We start from the raw sequence: 13,929 nt of genomic DNA, 5'->3' as shown, positions 1-13,929 counted from the left end.
AGCTATCACTATCTAGAGCCATTATGACTAAGCACGCTGAATTTACGTAAAAAAACAGTGAAAAACACGAGTGCAATACACTAAGCGGTCTGTAAACATTCACATGATCTTGGAAGTACTTTAAAAGTGTGAAGGTACGAAGCCACTGATTGGCGGGAATTACTCTACTCTGCCAAAGCAGCACAAGTCGGGCATCCTGATTGGCCGTCAAGAAGGCGCGTGTGCCACTGTGTATTTCCGTATCCTTTTACCTAGTCGAGTCGCATAAGTCCCTTCCTAATTAACAGCGCGAGCCAATTTTGGCCATAATCTTTCGGATGAAAAAAACATTGGTTTTCAACCTAGACTAGCTCTTATAGATAATGGTGCAGGGGCTTATAAGTCATACCATTGGAAAGAGCATGACTAGAGCTACATTTTAGGTTTTTTTATTTTTCTGGCATATACACCCCTCTCTCCTTAGACATACTGATATATATATATATATATATATATATATATATATATATATATATATATATATATATATATATATATATATATATATATATATATATATATATATATATATATATATATATACATATATATATATATATATAACTTGACTTGTGTGTTTAAATGTCAAATAGTGTATGAATAGAGAGCTGAAATTAATTAATATTCAATTTTATTCATGATGGAAATTTTAGTACATACCTAGGGTGAAAAAATTAACATTATTTCAGAAACTAAAGGAATTAGCAATCTAATGTTTGTATTTTGCCCCTTTCCTTGCCGTCTCTGGGAGTTTCTGTTGGCTAGAAGTCTTTTGTACATGGCTGGGCACTCTTCTGAAAAGTTGTATTTATTTATATTTTTAGTATTAATATATATATTTTTTAGACAGACTCAAAAAGCAGGATATTTAGCGTCTTTCTTAAGGTGGAGCAGGACAGAGGACAGAATGCTCAAAAACAGGACTGTCCTTCCTAAAGCAGGACGTCTGGCCACCCTAGGTTAATTGCTCGAATTCTGCATTTGCTGACACAATTATGACTGAGACAAATGAAAAAGACGTCCCGGTTATAAATCAATTTTATAATAATACTGATTTAAATAATAACAAAAGTATTAAACAGCTTGTGTTGATCAATAGTAAACAATTCATACTATACCATATATATTTGTAAGATGTACCAGTTTATTGCCGTTTATAGGTCGGCCTATATGTTTTCACAAAGCTTGTTTTGATTTTAAACAAAAGCGTATGTTGAGTAATGTTGTCTTTAATAGCATGTTCTTTTTATATTTAAAGGTGAATTTTGTAACAACGTTTTTGTTGAATGTAGCAATAAATTTACAAGTTTGATTCTAACCTAAGATGTCCTGGCTGCACATAGTATTAACTGACAGCTTTGAGTTGCTCTTATACACTATAATTTTGAGGTAAACTGAAGAAGGGAACAACATACAAATGTGGAGAAAATCTATTTCGAAAACATTGAACAACAAAATGAACGTTCGTGGTGGAAGAAATATTCGCAAACAATATCGCTTCAAAGAAGTCCTCACAAATATATGACACATCAGTTTTAGTTAGTTTTAAGAGCCAACATGAATTTCTTTGGAGTGTCAGATCAACGTGGTTTTTGTCTCAACGATGCAGGCCCGTACCCAGAGTTCTTTTATGGGCGGGGTCGTTTTTCCCAAAACTGGACCTTTTATTCTATATGTGTCATTGCATATATAGGTATATACAAGATGAAATACTTGAAAATGTTATTTTAGTTATGTTTCCAACTATTAAAGAATGATGTTAATGTTAAATAACAAAATTGATAAAAGAAGACTTTCCAAAAAAACAAAAGATTGTTATTTATTACTTTATAAGTACAGTTCAGTGAAAAGGATAGTCACAGAAAATATGGACTTCCAGAAATTTTTGGGGGGGTCATTCGACCCCCCATCCCGACTTCGGTACAGGCCTGCGATGAAACCAAACAAAAATTAATAACAGATTTTTTCAACATTTTTGTTACCCCTTAACGTCTTCTTTTATGGTGAACTAATAAAAAACGGACATATCACGTGGGACTAAATTATTCTCTCTCTCTCTCTCCATTCAGACAAATATCAATAGTATCATAAAAAAAACTAATAAGTTACAGTATCAATAAGGACTGCCACCGCAAAAATCAATACCATAGTTATTATCAGCTCAAACTGCTCAGGCAAGTACTTACTTAACCTGGTATTACGGAAAGGATCACAGCACATCAATGCACAGATATGTTGATCATTTTGATTAGCAAATAAGTTACTTATTTCATTTTACTCTTTATAAACGCATAGTGACACCAGTATATTGAAATTATAAAATTTTGTTGTTTTACTAGTAAACTTGATATTGTTTTCAAACGAGTTCAGTTAAGGATGACTGATTCCTTGATATTCTTACTTTATCACCCTGGCAAATCGGGCCTAAACGTTGCGAGCTAGTATTCTTCATCACTTTCCCCGGCCTTCGTTTGAAAACTAGTTCTAAGAAACAATACTGTTTCACGTTTATGCCACGCAATTCTATTTATTAAATTATCAAAAATCTATAATTTACTTATTAGCATTAAATCTTAGTAGAGAGAGAGAGAGAGAGAGAGAGAGAGAGAGAGAGAGAGAGATTGGGGGACGGGTGGGGAGGGACTTGGAAGTGTTAAAGAGCGAAACGTTTGCGCCGCAGTAGAAGTGGCGCCAAATTCAGTCATGTGACCTACTTTAAGTAGGACCCGAACTCCCCAAGGAATATTCTAGAATGTTTCAATAGTGGTTTATGCAACATGAAGACGTGGCAGAAGGTGAATAGCAGCACACGTTTTCCACCTGACCTATTTGTTTAGGTTGGTATTCCTTCCGTTATTTCAGTTATGAGCGATCGATTTTAGTATTTAATGTGAACATTGCTTTATTATAGCAGGTACTAAACACTGTGGGTAACGAAACAACAGATAGGCTACTGAGAGAGAGAGAGAGAGAGAGAGAGAGAGAGAGAGAGAGAGAGAGAGAGAGAGATAGAGAGCGGTACGCAATCTGACGCAACCACTGCAAAGGATTGCATCAGGATGCAGCTCTACAGCGCAACTCCAAGTTCCAAGTCACACGTCGAACTATTCTCAACAGTTGAAAGGAGCACCAACGAATACCTAATATGGACTTTCCATTTCCGCCATCTCTCTCTCTCTCTCTCTCTCTCTCTCTCTCATTGCATTTGTGTTTAGTATTAGCTGATATCATTCGTAAGCCTAATTTCCTTTTAAGGTAGTCAGCTCCAGAAAGTGCTATCCCTTCGGTTTTCAGCAAGCATTTTGGGATGAGACTGCTAGACCCATGACAGACAACTGACTACCAGGGGTCTAATTCACAATTTATGTCGAGAGAGGCACAATGGAATTTGACTAAACTAGCCTGAAAAGCGCTGTTCCGTAGGGAATTTCGTCAGTGCACCTCTTGTGGTGCACTGTAGGCATAGGCATTGCTAAAGGTTATTTGCCGCTTCCCTTCTGCCCCTAGATGGACCCATTTTTTTGCTTTACCTCAATTCTCATTTCCTTTCTTCAGACTTGCTATCCATCATCTCTAAAATTACTTTTTTTTATCTTTTATTTAAAAATGTTCATTGTACAATATACATGGTCTCCAATAGTAATTTTACACGAAATTTCCTGTGACAATGTTCCTCAGTACATCACTTTAAACCTGTCTTAAATTTGTTTTCCTTTATTACTTTTATTTTACAAATGTTCATCATACATTCACCTTATATTTAATAACAATTTTCTTTAATCTGTAACCATACACAATACTTAGTCATTACCATTCAAAATGTTTTTGTAATATACGTCTTAGAAAATATGTTTTTCATTTTTTACTTATAATTCTCCTACTTATTAGTGAAACTCTGGTGCTTTCCTCCCAGCTCCAAATTTAGATCCTTGTACTTCATCTCCACTATTTTCTGGATCTTTTTAATTTGCTGTCCAGCCACTCCAACTCCTCTCTTCTCCATCTTGAGCTCTGAATGACCGGGAGTGCCCCATGGCAGTCTAAATTTCGTGAAAATCAATCAGTCAACCACACTAAATATTGTCATTGACTTCACTGACTTGTACCTCCTGAGGAATCTCGTGCTCCCTCGAATAAAGACACTTCGGTGCTACTTTGGCTTGTTATCTACGAGTCACCTACTCCAAGGTGCTAGTATTAAACACCGTAAGGTAAATGTACAGTAGACGGCCGCTCGAAGATATCGTTTATTAATATTTGTCGACCACTAAATATAGAAATGGGTGTATATAAAACTTTGATCCCGAGGGCTTAGTACCAAACATGGCGTCCAAAGGAGCTTCCGCCATGTTAAGTACTAGCACCTCCGAGTAGGTGACGCGTAGATAACAAGCCAAAGTAGCACCGACACTTCTTTCTCAAACCTCTGTTAGACTATGAGTCTAGCTACCTTGGAAGTCTTCCCTCATTCAACGGAAGACTTCCAGTTTAATCTTTGAGAGTATTTGGTGTATATTGATTCACGAAGGCTGATCTTTTACATACGTGATTGCCGAATCATATTTCGCTTTCGAAGTGCTAATTGATTTCATGGTTCTATTGAGTAACTAATATAATATCTACAGGTTTATATGGTAAGTATAATGTTTTTTATGTTTTCTTTGAAACTGTTCAGTGTACAATGGACAAGGTTCCTCAAACTGTTTTCACATACATTTAATATAATTAATGTGGTTTTAACAACGAATCATGGAGTTATATATATGTTTGTGTGAATTTTTACCACATCCCGTGATATATTCACAAACAAACTACAAATGTCGTTTCATATCCAATTCGCTCCCCTTCGGATAATACCGAAGCGGAGTTATGATTAAAAAGTGATTCGTCACCTGGTGGACTCGATCCACCGAACAGCGGGTAACTGAGACCTCAGTGACGAGAGTACAGTACTCTTACCACTAGGCTGTCAAGAAAAGTTTCGAATCACCGTGGGGTCACGAAGGTATTGTAAAATGGCATGACATATGAAACTGCTGTTATCAATTGGAGATGGGCAAGGAGAAACTACAGAAATTAGAGAGACACTGAAGAGCTTTGTAAGATAAGAAGTTGAAAATGAAAGTGCTCAAGAGCAAGGTTATGAAGATAAACAGTGACTAGGAAGGTGGAACAATAAATGGTGATGGCGCTAGGATGAGAGAAGAGGTAAGTCACAGAATGCACCGTAAAAAGATAAACAAAAGATTCTAAATATCATAAAAATAAGTACCCCCAAGAAATATTACTCCTAGATAGCGACCCCCGAAAGCCCTTGGAGGTCACTATCTAGGAAAGATCCGCAGAGACTAAAGAAAGACTGAAATAAATGGAAAGAGGAGATCAGGAGAAAGGTGAAAGTAAATGCGAGCAAGAGTAAAGTCACGAGGTTAAATGGAAACTAGGAAGATATAGCAATGATGTCAACATGGCTGGTGAAAGAATAGGAGCAGTTGACTTATACAGTATAGGCACGTGGTAGTAAATGTCAGGGAAGGTGGGATAAGAGAAAAGGGCAAGTCACAAAAAGGACGTATACATAAGTCTGGAGGGAAACTAGAGGTCTTGTGAAAGCCAAGGATAGAATATATGAAGGTTTGTTGAGCCAACTGTTGTTTATGGAAGCAAAGAGCGGAAGTTGCATGAAAATGTAAAGGACAAGGGTTGAAAGTAATGATATGAATTGGTTGTCATATGTATGAGGCATAAAAAGAACTGAAAGAGAGAAACGTGGATTGGTGGAAGAAGCGGTAAAAATATTAACACTGGCGCAAAAGGAGAAATCACTGGAAACTTTGGGAATTTTTAGGAAAGACAAGAAGAAGAAATACTAGATATATGTCACTGAAAGTTGCTGTGCCATTTTTCCATAGCAAATCAATTTAGCAACCACAACTTTCCCTTAGAAAATACTATAAATACTTTGAATTATTCCTCCACGGCCAAAATAATGTCTTTACAAACTGCTGATGGTACATTCCGTTGAAGACACAGTTACGTGTAATGTCCCTACATTTTCTCGCAAGAAGCAACTCTCCTCCGTTGACTAAAGCGAAGGGAATAGAAAAAAAAAAAAAGTCGAGGGAAATAATCGGGCGACCTGTGACGTCACACCGCGAGGCACATCGTGTGACGTTGTTTTAGCCAATAGCCAACGAACTCGTGTCTGGCCACTGCCTTAAAGTTGCCCCGTCTTTACCGGTTTCGTATAAATACGAAATCACAGTCATGCAAGATTCTGGCTTCCTCTCTGTTCAACTCATATCCGTCGTAGGTAATGACGTCATAGATAAAGTGATAACCAAATGTAAAATTATCAGAGAGAAAATTAAAAGCTCAAGGTGGCTGTGATAAAAGCCAACGTCACTCATACGTATGCTATGTAAACTCGGCACTTCATGATTGGTTGTTTTGTTTGCAGACAATGTCTTTGACACATGGAAGAGAGGGTGGAAAAATACCTACAGTTGTTGCCTTCAAATATCCTTGCCTTTTCGCTTTTTCTTTCTCGTAACCAAAGTTCTGTCCCGGCAAATTCCACATCTCTTTTACAGTTGGTCTTATTATTAGTTTTATCGATGTTATATCTTGATATAATATAATTAATCAAGGATAATAGGCGTCAGCCATCAAGAATTTCAAGAATTATAGAACTTTCCAAGTGATTTCTTCTTTTATAGAACCTTGTGTCATAAGTTGCCAGCTTCTGGCCTATGCCTGGGGCTGGGCGGGCTGCAATTAGAGGGAGGATGTTTATTCATTTGCTAGTGATACTTTCATCTCGTCAGCTCTTTGGTAATACTTCGTAGCACTTTAAGGTTAACTTCGATGTTGACAAATTTATAAACGCCACTTACGAACTGATAATATATCAAGAACGCAATGATGCATCAGCAGCATTCAAACCAGGAAAAAAGTGGAATTGAGAGCTGGCGTTAGGCCAATATATCTAAGTGTCAAGTTTGTTCCCTTCAGTGCGTCATAACATACACCTTTTATCCCACAACGAAGTTATTTTATTCATTCATGGAAAATGCAGTGATAATGAGAAGTTTCACAGTTACGTGAAATGTTTAAGCAGTAAATACGTCACAACAGGATCTGGTTCAGCTGATATACGGCAAGCCTCCGATTTCGGAAGGAACACACATGACTGTACTTAAATTCTGCTTGTGTCCGTACGTGCACATTCCTTACAAGAAAACAGTAGGGGAATATAAATTGTATACTAAAGACAATGCAAAACGATAATAGATGAGAGAGAAGTAGCGCAACTTGTGAAATGTGCATGCATTACACCAGCCCACGCAAACATGTATTTTTTTTTTTTTTTTTTTTTACTTCCGGGTAGCAACCCGGTACTTATAGACGACAACCAGTCAGGATAAGCAGTGTACTCTAATTGGTTGTCGTCCATAAATATTTGGTTGATACCCGGATTTAAAAAAATAAATAAAAATACATGAAAGTGAACTGTACAGGGAGTTCATCCATAGTTACAAAAAGTTTCAATATGGAAATCATGGTTCCATTTTTTCTGTGGAACCTACCGTTGTCAGGGGAAACGGCTTAATGATGAATAGATACACATACATACATACAGGTATAGATGTGTTTATATATATGTGTGTGTGTGTGTGGGTGGGTTTGTATGTATATATGTTTATGTATATATACAAAGTGTATTATATATATATATAATATATATATATGTATTATATATATATATATATATATATATATATATATATGTGTGTGTGTGTGTGTGTGTGTGGAGAGAGAGAGAGAAACGCTTTATTGTGCATATACTCACATGAGGCAAGTCCAGATAGTCAATATACCGAATGAATATACATATCTAAATACAAACACATTAAATCAGAAATATCCTGAAAAACATCGGGGCAACATAGCTTAAATTTCCATACATCAACATCCATAACGTCCACTAATGCTGTGGGACACAGATTCGAATCCAAAGCCTAGTTCGAATCTTTGTTAAACACTTCCTGTGCCTCTGTAGACCCAAGCAAGAGTAAGAGAGTACGGGCCAGCAACATCACCCGTTAAGACGTAAAACCGTAAACCCAACACCTGAATATACAACAATCGGGGAGAGAGAGAGAGAGAGATAGTACCGCCAATTTCGAGGACGTGAGAGTGAGTCACACATACCGTCAGCGGTGAAACGACCGACCTTGTTCAATAGGCAGTCCCTGAAATCGATAAGATCAATTTACTCCTGGGAAGATTACGTATCTTTCTTATGCGTTCGTACGACTTGGTACATTTGTGTACATGTACTGTACGCCTATTTGTGCTTTAACGGCTCCATATAAAATAATGTGTAATCTTAAAATAGTCTTACGTGTGTTCTTAATTTACCAATGGACGTGATTCATTCCTACAGTATATGACTCATTTGGGAAAAAGTTACTTATATTTAATGCACCGTAGACCTGTTCATATGGAGCATGTCTATAGGGGCCATTGACTTGAAATTCAAGCTTCCAAAGAGCATGGTGTTTATTCTAAAGAAGTAATGGGAAATACAGAAAGAGGAGATCAGTCATTTGAAAAACAGATAAGTTATCATATAAACAATATATATATATATAAATAAAAATGTAAGTAAAATATTAAAATACAAGTTGAACTGTAAGGGATTATTATTTCTAAAAGCAATTGTATACAATACTAACTGTGAAATAGTCTAAATTCTCCATAAAAAGAAGTATTCCTATATATGAATGACAATGACGTGTACTTAACCTTGTTTGCAATTTTGGGCCAGAAAGCTGAAGTTGATATATTATGATTTTCATATACCTATTTGCAAGAAATTATCTGCATCTTATTGTACTCTTATGTGCACGCTCTGTCGTACAGCAGAATATATTCTAATGTAGAAAACAGAATTCTTGGCAAAAGGAGATTTAATTTGAATTTATGATTTATTTGATTAATGAAATTTAGGCTATAGGCCAAGCACTGGAGGACATTCGGCCATTTAGAGCTTCAGACAGCGAAAAGAGTGAGTTAGAGTGGCTGGATAGTAAGATAAAGGGATTCAAACAATAAAGAGGATGAAGTAGAAGGATCTAAAGATGGAACGGGGGGAGGGCCCTCACAGCTGCGCTAAGAAGTAACGCTTGAGAGGTGTTGCACACTAAGATGAGAGAAAGGGAAGCGGGGATGGAGGTAATGTGAAGGACTAAAAAGTGGTGCAGCTAGGGGCTCAAGGGACGCTGCAAGCAACTTTTAGTTATGTCTGCATTGCACCACGTGAGGCACACTGACGGCAATACGCATCTAAAGAGTTTAATTTAAGATGATAGTCTCAAAACTATGCCCCGTAGAGGGTTAGTACCATCAGTGTACCTCATGCGGTGCACTGTAGGCATTACTTAAGGTTCTTTGCAGCGTGCCTTCGGCCTCTAGCTGCGACCCCTTTCATTCTTTTTACTGTATCTCCTTTCATATTCTCTTTCCTCCATCTTACTTTCCACCCTCTCCTAACAATTGATTCATAGTACAACTGCGAGGTTTTCCTCCTGTTAACACCTTTCAAACCTCTTACTGTCAATTTCCGTTTCAACGCTGAATGACCTCACAGGTCCCAGTGCTTGGCCTTTAGCCTAAATTCTATATTCAGTTCAACTCAAAACTATGGTTCTTAATGGGCTTTTACTCGGGACCACCATACTGTGAAGGGAAAACAAACTGATCTACCACCAAACTTATCAGAGGTGCTGTCAAGTTTTGCATGTGAAGTCACAGAACCTGCCAGACCTCTCAGGTTAAATGACAGGTGCTTTCACGTTTTACATATGAAATCTTAGGTGGCTGTCAAGTTTCTTATGTGATATCAGAGTTGCTGTCAAGATTTTGCAACTTATAAAATCAGAGATCCTGTAAAGATGTCTACTGTAGGTTTCTGTTCATCTATAATATTTTAAGTTATGATGGAAAGTTCAACAGTAAAATAGAACTGTAGTGTGAATGTCTTATGAAATCAATAAAATACGTAACTGCCATTTATACCTATATATGTAAATACTTTTGTTGTGGACAATACTAATAACCTCAGCAAAACAAGCTGGAAATTCTTTTTGGTCAACCGTGACACAATTGCAGTTCCAACGAGGAGTGAAATTGAACCAGCAGCGGAGAAATCCCAAACCAAGTTAGAAATTAACGACTTAATAGTAAGCTACAGCTCAGTGGCGTTCCTGAGGGGGTGGGTTGTTTGAAATCGCCCCCCGGGCCCCAAAGTGAGGGGGGGTCAAAATGCGAAATTTAACCATTGCTGCTAAATCCAGTGGGCCCAGAATGGTCCAGGGGCCCCGTTTATATTTGGACCCGAAAGTTTGGGGCCCACTAAAGGGCCCCAGTTTCCAATTTTGTGAACAAAAATGTTATGTAAAAGAAATTGGGCTATCCAGGGTTCCCCCCCCAATCGTAGAACCCATTATAGACCTTCTCATAAGGATCGGAGGAGGGTGGGTTAACGCTGATTGGGGTTAGGGCAGGGCCGATCTAAGGCAATTGATTACTGCTAACAGGGGTCCTAATTATCCTCATCAATTATTCAATGTACACCTAGTTTGAAGAAATAAAAATTCTGAAATTTGCATTTACAAGCGCCTTTGAAATGATCCCACAGTTGCTCACATTCTAAAAATTTTCCCGGGGGCTTACAGCGGCCCCCCGCCCAACTCCCCAGCTGCTTTGGCTCGCTCCGCTCGCCTCCCACCCCACAAGAGGGGCCCCTAAATGTGACTGTGCCCACCGGGCCCCAAAATGTCTACAGCTGAAAGTGCATGATGCCTATCGTTCTCGAAGAAATATAAACAAAAACTTATGCAAACTTAACGTCGACTTAGTATTTCAATCGCACAGTTGAAGTACACAGGCAGGGCAATGAAAGAGACAAAAGAAGGCGCAGTGCGCGCAGCTGTGCGCTGTTATACTTGTCGCTCGACAGGAAATTCGGGCGACGACTCTCTTGACGAGTGTCTGCAGAATCAGTCTCGTTCTAAAATCAATTATCTGCAGTTACATCACATGAAGGGTCATCGAATAACTAATTACAGTTATTAATAAACTGATGCATACTACATATCGATTTAAAGATAGAATAATCAACAATAAGTAGTAGCCACTAAATTCTACAACCATTCTACCATTACTAATAGTTCTATAAGTACCGAAAGATGGAGTTTATAAATTGTCGATGTTTGTATCGTCAATATGCCCGTTAATGTATGAATAAATGACTTACTGAGTTTGCTTATACATTATTCTATTCGTTTCGTTTTTATGTATTTTTTGCTAACATGCAGTTAGCAGTCGGTTGGCTCAATAGAATAAAAATCACATCCAGTACAGTGACTAACACCTGCTCAACCTTTTACCGAGTCATTTCTATTTACTTGTTTTATTCGATTATGTTTTACTTACTTAGTTTCCTATTCTTAATGACGATTTAACGGTTCATGAAAAGGAACGCTAACTCTTGTATAATGATCACTATAATTAACTTGAATCTTACATAGGATAATTCATTAGGCTTGTAATGCTACTTTGATATCGAGAGGAAAATGAAGGAAGAAACTGAAGCTTGAACACAGCCAAGTTGTTAGGATATAGGTCAGATGGCAGTCATTGGAGAGGCCTAGCACATAGGTATAATGACTTCGACAATGGTTCTCAACTGGCGGTCCCCGGACCACAAGGGGTCCGTGACTATAGAGTAGGGGGTCCGAGAGAATTTTTGGAAAATCACAAAAATAAAATTATAAATAAAAAAATAAGGACAAAACAACAACAATTGCGCAGTATCATTATTATTATCAATGCTGTATCTCTCAATTTAAAAGAAAATGACATCTATGGGAATACCGTGTTTCGTCAGGCTTTACTGATAATTTTGTGAACGTAAGCAACTTTCCACAAGATAATAATTTTGAACTTAGTACAATTCAGCCTCAAGTAACATCGCACCTTTCAGGATTGCTGGATAAGTTTAATATTGTTTTCCTAACATATCAGAGGATGAAGAAGCCACATATAAATGAATTGTAAATCCCTTCTCCACAAATATCGAGACCACGTTTCCCTAAGCCTTCCATCCAAGCTATTAGAAGAGCTCGTTGACATTTCATCAAATAGCCAGTGCTCTGAAACCTCTATTCAAGGGAAAATCTTTAGAATCATTTTTGTCTCAATGTCATGATGAGTTTCCGTCATGTCGTAAGATGGCTATGAAAATTCTTATCCCTTTTAGTATATCATATCTTTATGAAGCAGGTTTTTGAGCACTGACTGCAGTAAAAACAAAATATAGGTCTAGGTTAGGCATTAAGGGTGATCTGCGCGTTTACTTATCAAAAATTGCACCTCGTATTGATATCATTATTTCTAAGCATAAACAAAATGTTTCTCACTAATTTTTATTTTTCACTTGTAAAATATATTATGTTTTGTTCTTTAGTTATATTAATTCCAAATGACTTATGTTAATTTTCTTCTGTACTTCAGTTATATTAATTCTAGGGCCTAGGTGTATATTATGTTCATTTTCTTCTGCAAAGTTGAATTTTCGTATTTTGTTTAATTTTTGCAGGTAGATTTTAAAATGGTATATTCTTAAAGCAAATGGAATGTCATTTCACTAATGCCCTTTCTTTACGCAATTGTGTGTACGAGTACAGTGGGTGTTGTTTGGACACTTAATTATCACGCGGATGACATTTCAATATTCATCCCAAATTTATTATGGTACAAGGGTCCGGCAATTTCATTTATGATTGCAAGGGGTCCGTGAAGCTTTGGGAGTTGAGAACCACTGGACTACGACACAGTGGAAAAGCATCCGTTGCGCCATTGCTATTTAGATTAGAAAATAGAGTACAATTAAAGAAATTTTTTCAAATATATATTTTAGTGAACTAATAACTATTATCAGTGAATGGAATGTTACCATTGTTAAGGACACTTTTTCCCTGCTAAACCCGTTTCATAAATATAAAAGCAACATTTCACCATGAGATAATTAATTTTGTTTTGGAAGAAGTCCACCTCTCAATTTGGGAATAAAACCAAAAGTTAAAAACATATGTCTTGCGTAAACAAATCAAAATCATCTCTTAAATTTATTCACCGTAATGTAATAGTTATTGTACTGAATATCCTTTTAATATGTTATTTTCATTCGACGCAGATTCTTGCTGCATTATGTATGAAAAGTGAACAAGTGTAAAGGCATCTGGTTCTTCGGCCGCTGTCATAGAATTTCAACTTCTCCCGCCCGCCCATGACTCACCCTACGCTTGCTATGACGTCAGCGAACCTGCACTCGCTGGAATGTGGACACAGGAAATGCATGCCGTTTCTGCTTGTGCAGTTTTTAAATTCAGTTATAATCTTAATATATATTTTTGTTGTCAAGTAGTCATTTGTATTTTACATATGCTTTGTATTAAGCTCTTTAAAAAAAGGTTTTCAGTATGGTAATTACAAGAGATCATAACGAAGACTATGACGAATCACTAAAATAAATGATAAAAGGAATAGAGATTAAGCAATGTGCAATCAAATACTTATTAAGCTTATTGCCTAATACTTGTCTCTGTGCGTGTTTTTCCTAGTGAAGTTTGAATTAATTCACCATACATTGCCCTTGTATTGTTTATAAAAGCTGGTCTAATCATAATTGTTAGTTTTTCATTTGACTGCTTGTCAATATAAAGAAATCAGTACAGATATGCAATGGTATTGCGTTTTATAAGCTTCGATACTATATTTGAAATGAACATAGAGAGAAAATTCTGTGATAGACTTCATAAA

The sequence above is a fragment of the Macrobrachium rosenbergii genome, chromosome 40 (assembly GCF_040412425.1).
Source record: "Macrobrachium rosenbergii isolate ZJJX-2024 chromosome 40, ASM4041242v1, whole genome shotgun sequence".
Classification (NCBI taxonomy): domain Eukaryota; kingdom Metazoa; phylum Arthropoda; class Malacostraca; order Decapoda; family Palaemonidae; genus Macrobrachium; species Macrobrachium rosenbergii.
Note: the sequence above shows the minus strand (reverse complement) of the source record.